General features: G+C 44.2%; 1 pseudogene; it reads right to left on the bottom strand.

The window, feature by feature from the left end:
• Window positions 1–230: 230 nt before the first annotated feature.
• LOC129639126 (heat shock transcription factor, X-linked member 3-like) lies at window positions 231–1699 on the bottom strand (annotated as a pseudogene).
• Between the last annotated feature and the right edge of the window lie 12157 nt (window positions 1700–13856).

Here is a 13856-nt window from a genome sequence, read left to right as displayed (position 1 = left end):
GCGACCACAGGCACCGGACTGAAGCCTGCCTGGGGCATGGGTTTCCAGCCTTATTCTGGCTCACCCAGTGCCATGTGTGAATAGCATGGACAGATGGAAAGAACACAGACTCACAGTTCTTGTTTGATTCCTTATTAACTCCAGTGGAGTTTAGCTTTACTTTATTAGATTCAGAAATCAATTTTAGATTGCAAAAGAGTGCTTTTTAGTGTCCCTAGGGGCCTGGGAACTCAGGGATTGGGCTTTTCCTTGACCTGCTCACAGAGGACACACTTATAATCTGAGGACTCTCCCTGCTCCTCCTCTGCCTCAGAGGCCTCATTTGGGGCTGTGACAGAAAGGGCTGCCATCAGGATGGAGGAACAGGTGTTGTACAAAGCCATCACTGATTTGTAATCTGTGTACTCTGGGAAGCTCTCAGGAAGTTCCCCTGGGCCATCCCTTCCAGAAGTACCTAGGGGTACAGACATGGCATTGCTGGATGTATCCTCTCCACTGGGGCTGCCCTGCTCACTGGGGAGATGGTTTCCCTTTGCCCGCCCGTCTACACTGCCCATAGACCAAGGCAAGAGAGCACAAATGAGTGCAGGCAGGGGGTTCTGTGAGCAGCTGGAGCTCCCTTCTGGACTTTCTTGCCAGCCTCTTAGGAGCACTTCTTGTGATGGAGTTGAGGAGAGTGTCCGGTTGCCACCACTCACTTCTGCCTCTTTGGGGTTGTTGTTGCACCAGTGGTGGGCTGAGCAGTTGTTCTGGGGTCACCTTTCCTCTGGGTGATCTGCAGGAAGAGAGGCTTGTCTCTCTGAAAATTGGAGTTGTGATAGATCTGAAAGGAAATGAACCACTTTAGCCATTGTGGGGGAGAGGAGCCCTTCCTCGCCACCCTCCTCCCCACCACCGTCCTCACCCTGCCTAACTATGGAGACAAGGTCTTTTCATGCCTGGCATGTTATGAGGCCCTGGCATGTCACTCCCTAGAGCTCACCTGGGGCCGGCCTCCCTTGAGGTGCTACTGGCCATCCCTGACATCAAGCGGCCCCTCAGGGTCTGGAGTCACCCCTGGGCATCCTGTCTAAGGGGGTTTTTGGAACACGACAGGCCCTGCTTTCTCTTTCATTAGCCACCCTCTCACAAGAAAAACATTCTGCTGGGAAATGAAACCCGTCCAGCACTTGGCTTATCTAGTCTAGTCTTCCTGGAATGGCTTTCTACGTTACCATCATCCTCTTCTTCCCTGCAGAGCTACCCAGAGGGTGGATTTTCCTGAACCTACAGAGGTTCAGTTCATGGATGAAACTCTTGATAGTGTCTGTCTCAAAGATGATCTCTGTGCCTCTGTGCTGGAGGACCTCCCTCTGGAAGAGATCTGCCTCAATGACCACCATGTCTCCCTGATCATTCCAGTGCACAGAGGTGAAGGCCACATCCTCCACGATCATCCAGAGCTTCCTGGGGAAGGACAGCCCTAGGACAGCATTGTTCTCTTCCTTGTTGGCCATTTCTGGGCTCAGGCCCTGTGGGGATGGTTTTTCTTGGGAGCCCAGATATGGGTCCTAGGGTTGGTCACCCTGCTTTGCCAAAATTTCCCCCGAATCCACATGTACATCAGGGAGGAATCAGGGGGGTCCTCTGCTGTGGGCTCCCCATCAGTTGATGTGGCCAGTGGGGTGTCACGTGCCTCATGGGGACTCTGACTAGTCATGGAGCCAGTCTAGCTCAGGAGCATTCTCTACCCAAGCAGTGAACACTCATGGCAGAAGGGCCTCAGGCCAGGGTTGAGGTGTCCCATACATAACCTCTGGAAATTCTAGAATCTTTGTTGAGGGTCAGGCAGCCAATTAAGTGGTCAGCCCCCTTATTGTTTCATGAGGTCACAGAGGTGATGTGGAGAGGCAGCCCTGGCCCAGTGTGGGGGAGGGGGATGGAGACAGATATGGGATCCCCAGCTTGTCTCTTGTCTGAAAGTACATAAAAGTATTTTTCTGATTGCCTGCAAAAGCTTCCATCTACTGCCAGGTGCCTTGTTTCAGGGAGTCAGGCCCTGGATGGGCTGACAAACATACCACTGTCCCCACCCCCACCCCTACAAATGGGCAAGCCTGTGGCTGGCTTTTCCTGAAGGCCAGGCCCTGGTGTGTCCTGGCTCAGCTACCACTGAGAGAGACCCCAGGGGTCAGATGGACCCCTGGCAAGAGACCCTCCCAGAAGATGGGGTCCGTAGCAGGCTTTTTGGCCTATCCTGAGTTGCTGGTCCCACTCCTCCACCCCTGGCCCAGCCTTGCCCCTCTTCTGGCTTTGGTCTCTTCAAGCTGATGCTGCCAGTTGGTAGGTCCTGCTCAGATGGCCCCAAAGTCAGAGTCCTGTTGTCCTGCTCCCCCCAACCCCCATGTCGAGCTCTCCCCAGAGTAGGGCTGTGCTCGAGCACAGTGGAAGTGACCTCATGTTCCAGTTGACCGTTCCCAAAGCACCTGAGACACAGACTCCTCATGATGCTGTGTGGGAGGGCACAGTCAGGCGCTCCACTGAGCTTGCAGCCTCCCCGAGCTCCACCCACCCCCAGATGGCATCCATAGGCTGTTGTCCTCAGTTTCAATTTCTTCCCATAAAGACCCCTCTTGTGGCCCTAGGGTGCTCACTTGGGAACACCTGTGTGTGCTTTTCCCATCCCCCTCCAAGAGCCTCAGATTCAGACTCCCTGAGGCTGCCTCAAAATTCCTGTTTCCTTTCATCAATGGGGTGGTTGGGCTTCTGGTATCCCTGCTCCTGGCCTGCCACATCCAACTTGGGTCTCCGTGGGTACCTGCCCTTTGAAGGACTTGACTGGGGGCTCAATGCACAGCCTGTTCTGTTGAAAACAAGCACTTCGAGGAGGAGCCAAGATGGCGGAGGAGTAGGACGGGGAGAACACTTTCTCCCCCACAAATTCATCAAAAGAGCATTTAAATGTTGAGTAAATTCCACAAAACAACTTCTGAATGCCGGCAGAGGACATCAGGCACCCAGAAAAGCAGCCCAACTCTTCGAAAGGAGGTAGGAAAAAATATAAAAGACAAAAAAAGAGACAAAAGAGGGAGGGACGGAGTTCCGTCCCGGGAAGGGAGTCTTAAAAAGAGAGAAGTTTCCAAACACCAGGAAACCCTCTCACTGCCGAATCTGTGCCGAGCTTTGGAAGCACAGAGGGCAACATAAAAGGGAGGGGAAAAAAATAAACAATTAAAAATCGCGGATTGTGAGCCCTACGGTAACTCCCCCAGCGGAGAAGCTGCGCAGACGCCTGCACAAGGCATTAGCAAGCGGGGGCTGGGCAGGGAAGTGCGGCGCGGGCTGTGTCCCTTAGAGTAAGAATCGGGCCGAATGTCCTGAGCGCTATCTGAGCGAAATAATTTGGGCTAGCAAACCAGACTGTGGGATATCTACCACACGAAAAGCCAGCCCTAACCTAAGACACTGCCAGGCCCGCGCACGGAACAAAGGACTGAACAGAGATAGCCGGCTGCAGACCTTCCCCCCTCCGGTGACAGGCAGCCAGAGCCAGAAGGGGGCAATCGCAGCCCCAGAGAGACACTATCTATAAAACTGTAAGCAGGCTTCTTTGCTAACTAAAACGTCTTGGGGGTCTGGACGGGCAACATCTGCCTGAGAAGGTGCGCCGGTTTTACACCCAGATAACCGAGTGGCGGGGAGGCGATAAGTCGCAGCATTGGCGCCCGCCAAACACCTCATCACCTGAGCTGCTCGGATCTGGGAAGAACACAAAACGCAGGCCCAACCGAGTCTGCGCCTCTGAGGACTACCCGAGTGCCTGAACCTGAGCGGCTTGGACCTGGGAGCTCAGCCCAGGGCCGGCCTCTGATTGTTCCCGGCGGAACAACCTAGAGCCCAAGCAGTGTGGGCAGGGAGGCTACACGCGCCGTGAGTGGGGGCAGACCCAGTGTGGCTGAGGCACTGCGAGCGCACGCCAGTGTTATCTGTTTGCAGCATCCCTCCCTCCCTTCCCACAGCGCGGCTGAACAAGTGAGCCTAAATTAAAAAAAAAAAAAATAGTGTCCTCAACCATCCCCTTTGTGTCGGGGCGGGAACCAGACACTGAAGAGACCAGCAAACAGAAGAAGCTATAACAGAGGGAAACGCCTTGGAAGCTACAGGCCATAGATTAAAACCCTGTGGTTACTACGGATTACATAGGAAGGGGCCTATAGATCTTGAGAAATATAAGTCGGACTAAGGAACTGCCAAAAATGAACTGAACCCACAATACTCACAACAAAACCAGAGAAAGACCTAGATATATTTTTACTATTTTTACGATCAATCTTTCTTTCTTTTTTTTTTAATAAAAAAATTTTTTAAGTCCTCTATTGTCCTTTAATTTTCACTTTTATAACTATTACTTTGCAAAAAAAAAAAAAAAAGACCCTATTTTTGTTTTCCTCTTCAGCAAACTTCTTATATATATTTTATAATTTTTTGACCGTGTTTTTTTTTTCTTTTTTCTTTTTCTTCTTTTCTTTAACATTGTATTTTTGAAATTCCAAACTCTACTCTAGATTTTTAATTTTAGCCTTTTGATATATGTTATCAATTTTGTACCTATAGTTTTTTTCATAATTTCTGTGACTTTTTTTTCCCTCTGTTTCTTTCTCTTCTTCTTTTATATAACATCGTATATCTGCAATTCCAAACTCTACTCAAGATTTTTAATTTATGCTTTTTGGTATTTGATATCAATTTTGTACCTGTATTTTCTTTATAATTTTTGTGACATTGTTTTTGTTGGTTTGTTTTCTCTATTTTTCTTCTTCTTCTTCTTCTTTTTTTTTTTTAACGTTGTATTTTTGAAATTCCAAACTCTACTCTAGATTTTTAATTTTTGCTTTTTGGTATTAGTTATCAATTTTGTACCTGTAGTTTCTTTATAATTTTCACGACCTTGTTTGTTTTTCTTTGTTCGTTTTTTCTCTCTTTCTTTTCCTTCTTCTTTTCATTAACATCGCATTTTTGAAATTCCAAACTCTACTCTAGATTTCTAATTTTTGCTTTTATGTATTTGTTACCAATTTTGTACCTTTAAGAACCCAATCTTCAGGACCCATTTTTCACTAGTGTACGAGATTACTGGCTTGAGTGCTTTCTCTCCCTTTGGACTCTCCATTTTCTCCACCAGGTCACCTGTATCTCCTCCCTAACCCCTCTCTACTCTACCCAACTCTGTGAATTTCTGTGTGTTCCAGACGGTGGAGAACACTTAAGGAACTGATTACTGGCTGGATCTGTCTCCCTCCTTTTCATTTTCCCCTTTTATCCTTCTGGCCACCTCTGTCTCCTGCCTCCTTCTTCTCTTCCCTGTATAACTCCGTGAACATCTCTGAGCGGTCCAGTTGTGGAGTGCACATAAGGAAGTGACTACTGGCTAGCCCACTCTCTCCACTATTGATTCCACCTCATCTCATTTGGGTCACCTCTAACTCCCTCCTCCCTCTTCTCTTCTCCATGTAATGCTGTGAACCTCTCTGAGTGACCCTCACAGTAGAGAAACTTTTCATCTTTAATGTAGATGTTTTATCAGTGGTGCTGTATAGAAGGAGAAGTTTTGAAACTACTGTAAAATTAAGACTGATAACTGGAAGTAGGAGGCTTAAGTCCAAACCCTGACTCCAGGGAACTCCTGACTCCAAGGAACATTAATTGACAGGAGCTCATCAAACGCCTCCATACTGACACTGAAACCAAGCACCACACAAGGGCCAACAAGTTCCAGGGCAAGACATAACAAGCAAATTCTCCAGCAACAAAGGAACACAGCCCTGAGCTTCAAGATACAGGCTGCCCGAAGTCACCCCAAAACCATAGACATCTCATAACTCATTACTGGACATTTCATTACACTCCAGAGAGAAGAAATACAGCTCCATCCACCAGAACATCGACACAAGCTTCCCTAACCAGGAAACCTTGACAAGCCACCTGTACAAACCCACACACAGCAAGGAAACGCCACAATAAAGAGAACTCCACAAACTGCCAGAATACAGAAAGGACACCCCAAACTCAGCAATTTAAACAAGATGAAGAGACAGAGGAATACCCAGCAGATAAAGGAACAGGATAAATGTCCACCAAACCAAACAAAAGAGGAAGAGATAGGGAATCTACCTGATAAAGAATTCCGAATAATGATAGTGAAATTGATCCAAAATCTTGAAATTAAAATGGAATCACAGATAAATAGCCTGGAGGCAAGGATTGAGAAGATGCAAGAAAGGTTTAACAAGGACTTAGAAGAAATAAAAAAGAGTCAATATATAATGAATAATGCAATAAGTGAAATTAAAAACACTCTGGAGGCAACAAATAGTAGAATAACAGAGGCAGAAGATAGGATTAGTGAATTAGAAGATAGAATGGTAGAAATAAATGAATCAGAGAGGATAAAAGAAAAACGAATTAAAATAAATGAGGACAATTTCAGAGACCTCCAGGACAATATTAAATGCTACAACATTCGAATCATAGGGGTCCCAGAAGAAGAAGACAAAAAGAAAGACCATGAGAAAATACTTGAGGAGATAATAGTTGAAAACTTCCCAAAATGGGGAAGGAAATAATCACCTAAGTCCAAGAAACCCAGAGAGTCCCAAACAGGATAAACCCAAGGTGAAACACCCCAAGACACATAGTAATCAAATTAACAAAGATCAAACACAAAGAACAAATATTAAAAGCAGCAAGGGAAAACCAACAAATAACACACAAGGGAATATCCATAAGGATAACAGCTGATCTTTCAATAGAAACTCTTCAAGCCAGGAGGGAATGGCGAGACATACTTAAAATGATGAAAGAAAATAACCTACAGCCCAGATTATTGTACCCAGCAAGGATCTCATTCAAGTATGAAGGAGAAATCAAAAGCTTTTCAGACAAGCCAAAGCTGAGAGAATTCTGCACCACCAAACCAGCTCTCCAACAAATACTAAAGGATATTCTCTAGACAGGAAACACAAAAATTGTGTATAAATTCGAACCCAAAACAATAAAGTAAATGGCAACGGGGTCATACTTATCCGTAATTACCTTAAACGTAAATGGGTTGAATGCCCCAACCAAAAGACAAAGACTGGCTGAATGGATACAAAAACAAGACCCCTACATATGTTGTCTACAAGAGACCCACCTCAAAACAGGGGACACATACAGACTGAAAGTGAAGGGCTGGAAAAAGATTTTCCATGCAAATAGGGACCAAAAGAAAGCAGGAGTAGCAATACTCATATCAGATAAAATAGACTTTAAAACAAAGACTGTGAAAAGAGACAAAGACGGTCATTACATAATGATCAAAGGATCAATCCAAGCAGAAGATATAACAATTATGAATATATATGCACCCAACACGGGAGCACCGCAGTATGTAAGACAAATGCTAACAAGTATGAAAGAAGAAATTAACAATAACACAATAATAGTGGGAGACTTTAATACCCCACTCACACCTATGGATAGATCAACTAAACAGAAAATTAACAAGGAAACACAAACTTTAAATGATACAATAGACCAGTTAGACCTAATTGATATCTATAGGACATTATATCCCAAAACAATGAATTTCACCTTCTTCTCAAGTGCACATGGAACCTTCTCCAGGATAGATCACATCCTGGGCCATAAAGCTAGCCTTGGTAAATTCAAAAAAATAGAAATCATTCCAAGCATCTTTTCTGACCACAATGCAGTAAGATTAGATCTCAATTTCAGGAGAAAAACTATTAAAAAATCCAACATATGGAGGCTGAACAACACGCTACTGAATAACCAACAAATCACAGAAGAAATCAAAAAAGAAATCAAAATTTGCATAGAAACGAATGAAAATGAAAACACAACAACCCAAAACCTGTGGGACACGGTAAAAGCAGTCCTAAGGGGAAAGTTCAGAGCAATACAGGCACACCTCAAGAAACAAGAAAAAAGTCAAATAAATAACCTAACTCTACACCTAAAGCAACTAGAAAAGGAAGAAATGAAGAACCCCAGGGTTAGTAGAAGGAAAGAAATCTTAAAAATTAGACCAGAAATAAATGCTAAAGAAACAAAAGAGACCATAGCAAAAATCAACAAAACCAAAAGTTGGTTCTTTGAAAGGATAAATAAAATTGACAAACCATTAGCCAGACTCATCAAGAAACAAAGGGAGAAAAATCAAATCAATAAAATTAGAAATGAAAATGGAGAGATCACAACAGACAACACAGAAATACAAAGGATCATAAGAGACTACTATCAACAATTATATGCCAATAAAATGGACAACGAGGAAGAAATGGACAAATTCTTAGAAAAGTACAACTTTCCAAAACTCGATCAGGAAGAAATAGAAAATCTTAACAGACCCATCACAAGCACGGAAATTGAAACTGTAATCAAAAATCTTCCAGCAAACAAAAGCCCAGGTCCAGACGGCTTCACAGCTGAATTCTACCAAAAATTTAGAGAAGAGCTAACACCTATCCTGCTCAAACTGTTCCAGAAAATTTCAGAGGATGGTAAACTTCCAAACTCATTCTATGAGGCCACCATCAGCCTAATACCAAAACCTGACAAAGATCCCACAAAAAAAGAAAACTACAGGCCAATATCACTGATGAACATAGATGCAAAAATCCTTAACAAAATTCTAGCAATCAGAATCCAACAACACATTAAAAAGATCATACACCATGACCAAGTGGGCTTTATCCCAGGGATGCAAGGATTCTTCAATATCCACAAATCAATCAATGTAATACACCACATTAACACATTGAAAAATAAAAACCATATGATTATCTCAATAGATGCAGAGAAAGCCTTTGACAAAATTCAACATCCATTTATGATAAAAACTCTCCAGAAAGCAGGAATAGAAGGAACATACCTCAACATAATCAAAGCTATATATGACAAACCCACAGCAAACATTATCCTTAATGGTGAAAAATTGAAAGCATTTCCTCTAAAGTCAGGAACAAGACAAGGGTGCCCACTTTCACCATTACTATTCAACATAGTTTTGGAAGTTTTGGCCACAGCAATCAGAACAGAAAAAGAAATAAAAGGAATCCAAATTGGAAAAGAAGAAGTAAAGCTCTCACTGTTTGCAGATGACATGATCCTCTACATAGAAAACCCTAAAGACTCCACCAGAAAATTACTAGAACTAATCAATGACTATAGTAAAGTTGCAGGATATAAAATCAACACACAGAAATCCCTTGCATTCCTATACACTAATAATGAGAAAACAGAAAGAGAAATTAAGGAAACAATTCCATTCACCATTGGAACGGAAAGAATAAAATACTTAGGAATATATCTACCTAAAGAATCTAAAGACCTATATATAGAAAACTATAAAACACTGGTGAAAGAAATCAAAGAGGACACTAACAGATGGAGAAATATACCATGTTCATGGATTGGAAGAATCAATATAGTGAAAATGAGTATACTACCCAAAGCAGTATATAGATTCAATGCAATCCCTATCAAGCTACCAACAGCATTCTTCACAGAGCTAGAACAAATAATTTCACAATTTGTATGGAAAAACAAAAAACCTCGAATAGCCAAAGTGATCTTGACAAAGAAGAATGGAACTGGAGGAATCAACCTACCTGACTTCAGGCTCTACTACAAAGCCACAGTTATCAAGACAGTATGGTACTGGCACAAAGACAGAAATATAGATCAATGGAACAAAATAGAAAGCCCAGAGATAAATCCACGCACATATGGACACCTTATCTTCGACAAAGGAGGCAAGAATATACAATGGATGAAAGACAATCTCTTTAACAAGTGGTGCTGGGAACTCTGGTCAACCACTTGTAAAAGAATGAAACTAGAACACTTTCTAACACCATACACAAAAATAAACTCAAAATGGATTAAAGATCTAAACGTAAGACCAGAAACTATAAAACTCCTAGAGGAGAACATAGGCAAAACACTCTCTGACATACATCACAGCAGGATCCTCTATGACCCACCTTCCAGAATATTGGAAATAAAGGCAAAAATAAACAAATGGGACCTAATTAACCTTAAAAGCTTCTGCACATCAAAGGAAACTATTAGCAAGGTGAAAAGACAGCCTTCAGAATGGGAGAAGATAATAGCAAATGAAGTAACTGACAAACAACTAATCTCGAGAATATACAAGCAACTTCTACAGCTCAACTCCAGAAAAATAAATGACCCAATCAAAAAATGGGCCAAAGAACCAAATAGACATTTCTCCAAAGAAGACATACAGATGGCTAACAAACACATGAAAAGATGCTCAACATCACTCATTATCAGAGAAATGCAAATCAAAACCACTAGGAGGTACCATTTCACGCCAGTCAGAATGGCTGTGATCCAAAAGTCTACAAGCAATAAATGCTGGAGAGGGTGTGGAGAAAAGGGAACCCTCTTACACTGTTGGTGGGAATGCAAACTAGTACAGCCACTATGGAGAACAGTGTGGAGATTCCTTAAAAAACTGGAAATAGACCTGCCTTATGATCTAGCAATCCCACTGCTGGGCATACACACTGAGGAAACCAGAAGGGAAAGAGACACGAGTACCCCAATGTTTATAATAGCACTGTTTATAATAGCCAGGACATGGAAGCAACCTAGATGTCCATCAGCAGATGAATGGGTAAGAAAGCTGTGGTGCATATACACAATGGAGTATTATTCAGCCATTAAAAAGAATACATTTGAATCAGTTCTAATGAGGTGGATGAAACTGGAGCCTATTATACAGAGTGAAGTAAGCCAGAAAGAAAAACACCAATACAGTATACTAACGCATATATATGGAATTTAGAAAGATGGTAACAATAACCCTGTGTACGAGACAGCAAAACAGACACTGATGTATAGAACAGTCTTATGGACTCTGTGGGAGAGGGAGAGGGTGGGAAGATTTGGGAGAATGGCATTGAAACATGTAAAATATCATGTATGAAATGAGTTGCCAGTCCAGGTTCGATGCACGATACTGGATGCTTGGGGCTGATGCACTGGGATGACCCAGAGGGATGGAATGGGGAAGGAGGAGGGAGGAGGGTTCAGGATGGGGAACACATGTATACCTGTGGCGGATTCATTTTGATATTTGGCAAAACTAATACAGTTATGTAAAGTTTAAAAATAAAATAAAATTAAAAAAAAAAAAAGAAAAGAAAACAAGCACTTCACTGGTCTCCTGTGAGGCCAGCTCTGATCTTCTCCACCACTACCCCTGTCCCCACCACCACTGTGGACATGATCCCCCTTATCCAGATGGCAGGTACATCAAATGGTTTTGTTGGCTCATGAATCAGGCACTTTTCAAGGGGCCTCCTTTAGACACACTCACTCCCAGGGACATGTTTGACTCGTTGAGCTAGATGTGACCAAAGGAAGCCCCCATCTACCTGTTGAAAATGGATGAGAGTCCAGGTGTGGGATTGGACGAAACCCCTGTGAAAGTCACCTGTCTTCACCAAACATGGCCTATAGGGCAGTGGATTGGGAGATGCATGTTCTCTGACCTTTGTGGGCCACTGTTATTCACAATCACCATGTGGGGGACAGACTGGCACCTTGGAAAGGCCAATGTGTGAGGACCCTAGGGCACTGTAACCCTAGGGACAGTGTCCACCTAGTTCTGCCACTCAGCAGGGTCATTTGCCCTGTGTGAGGGCCATTGGCTTGTGTCTGAAATGGGAGAGCTAAGAGGGTATGGAAGAGGCTCTCCCAGGGGCCTTTCAGCCTGAGGGCTGGCAGCCAGAATGGAGCTCACAGGCCTCGACCTGTGCTTGCTCCCTTGCCTTTGCTCTCCTAAACAGGTGGACAAAGCATTCCTTCAGGTCGGTTCATCTGACTGGAACATGACCCTGGAGGCTGTGATTGTTGGTGGGGGTCCCTGGTGGCTCCTCTGAAGGGGGCTGAAGACCACGGTATCTGTGGCAGCCCAGCTAGGTGGCCTTTCCTGCCTCCATCCCCCATACCACTCAGGGTCCCTTCTTACCCCCTTGGTCCTGTGGGAGCTGCCTTTTCTTGTCCCCTTCCTCTAAGTATCATCCAGGCCCTGGCACTGGGTTTGTGTGGCACCAACGAGTCTTTGTCAGCTATGGCTCAGGACACTTGTGTTGTGCACACACAAAACCTCATGATGTCCAAGGCCTTCCTTTCTCAGCCTCCCTCTTCTGCCCCTGCACTTGGCGTCCCTGCTGCAGCATGCCCAGCCTAGAGGCCCTCCAGCTGCGCCCCACCTTCACTGCATCTGGGGAGACCTGGAGCCTCAGGGTCCATCCATTTTACCTTCCCTCCCATATCGGAGGAGTCTCCTGTAGGGGTCTTAACCCAGCGGGCATGCCATGCCCTTCTCCAGGTGATCTTCCTGACCAAGGAATTGAACCCAGGTCTCCCACAATGCAAGTAGATTCTTCATCATTTAGCTACCTGGTAAGCCCCATTTCCAGTAAGAGAACCTGTTAAATTTGGGTGTGGAGTAGTGTTACAGCAAGACCCAAGCCGCTTTAGGAAATAGAAGCAAGAAACACTCTCCACCTCTGCCTCAGCTCGTCTTCCATCCAAGCCATTATTTCTCTTCATTGCAGCCCCAACAAAAGTTGTATCCTTGATTACAGTGGACAATTACAATCAAGATAATTCAAAGCTAATTAACACCTTGGGTTCTGGATCCCATGGACCAGGAAAAAGAGGATAGTTTCATGCATTTCTTGGGCACCACTTCAAGGGAGTGTGACCAAGTTCTGCAGGATTCCTAGCAGATATGGGGTATGAAAACACCTGTTTTGCCCCTGCGATCAACAGCAATGCAACAAGAGCCAGGACCTCTTCCTTCATGCCCAAGAAAGAGATCTCTCTAGGCTTTATCCAAGATGCAAAAGACACCTCACAGCGATGATCCATTTCAGAATTTCCCGTCACCCCCAAGACACACTGTCTGAAAGTCTGAGGGCTTCAACCACCCAGGCTCATCAAAATCTTATCCCACAGAAGGAACCTAGCTTGTCAAAGTCCCAAACTGCTCTGGCTCAGGCACTGACACTCCAGTGTTCCTCCTGGAGCCCCATCCTGGAGCTCCTGTGTTGCCTTGTTCAGTGGGACTATGGGACGTCTTTCCACCTTCCTTGTGTGACTGCAGCTCCTAGACCATTGCTCTATGTGTGGCAGTGTCCAGCTTATCCTAGTGCCCCTACTGCTAATACGGCTTTTCACAGAGCAGAGGTTCCATAAAGGTCTTTGGAATATGTGAGCCATTGAGCAGGGGCCTCAATTAATTATCTGCTACTTCCTGAAATAACCCAGGCAAATCCAAATGAAAAAGAGATAATTTAGTTTTTGAAAATGACACACAAGAAGGACAGAAGCATGGAATCACTACAATTACTTTTATCATCTAATTCTTCCCCCTCAATATTACTGCTAAGTAAGCTCACTTTTCCAAAACAGTTCTAATTCCAATTCCACTGCATCCTGTTCAGAACCACAAACACAATGGAAGAGTTTCCAATCTCTTTTATGAAACAGCAAAACTCTTGTTCTTGAACTGAGTAAGTACAAACACACTGTGGTCAGCATCATTCACAAAGCTAAGACACTGAAGTTTATTTAGCCTTCTGTGGAAACAATGAAAGTTTGAAATTTTTTCTAAGGAGAACAGTGATGAATCTCCAAGTCATCGTAGAGAACAGGAACCCAAAGATGTTATATACCAGTTTCCCCAACTGGCTCGGGCCATCACTTCTGAGAAGGCTGACTGCTCCCTCTTCAATCACAGAGGGAAGGATCAGCCTGGCTGGTGCTCTGGC

The sequence above is a fragment of the Bubalus kerabau genome, chromosome X (assembly GCF_029407905.1).
Source record: "Bubalus kerabau isolate K-KA32 ecotype Philippines breed swamp buffalo chromosome X, PCC_UOA_SB_1v2, whole genome shotgun sequence".
NCBI classification, from domain to species: domain Eukaryota; kingdom Metazoa; phylum Chordata; class Mammalia; order Artiodactyla; family Bovidae; genus Bubalus; species Bubalus kerabau.
The sequence above is the reverse complement of the archived record's forward strand: the minus strand, read 5'-3'. Positions and strand labels throughout refer to the sequence as shown.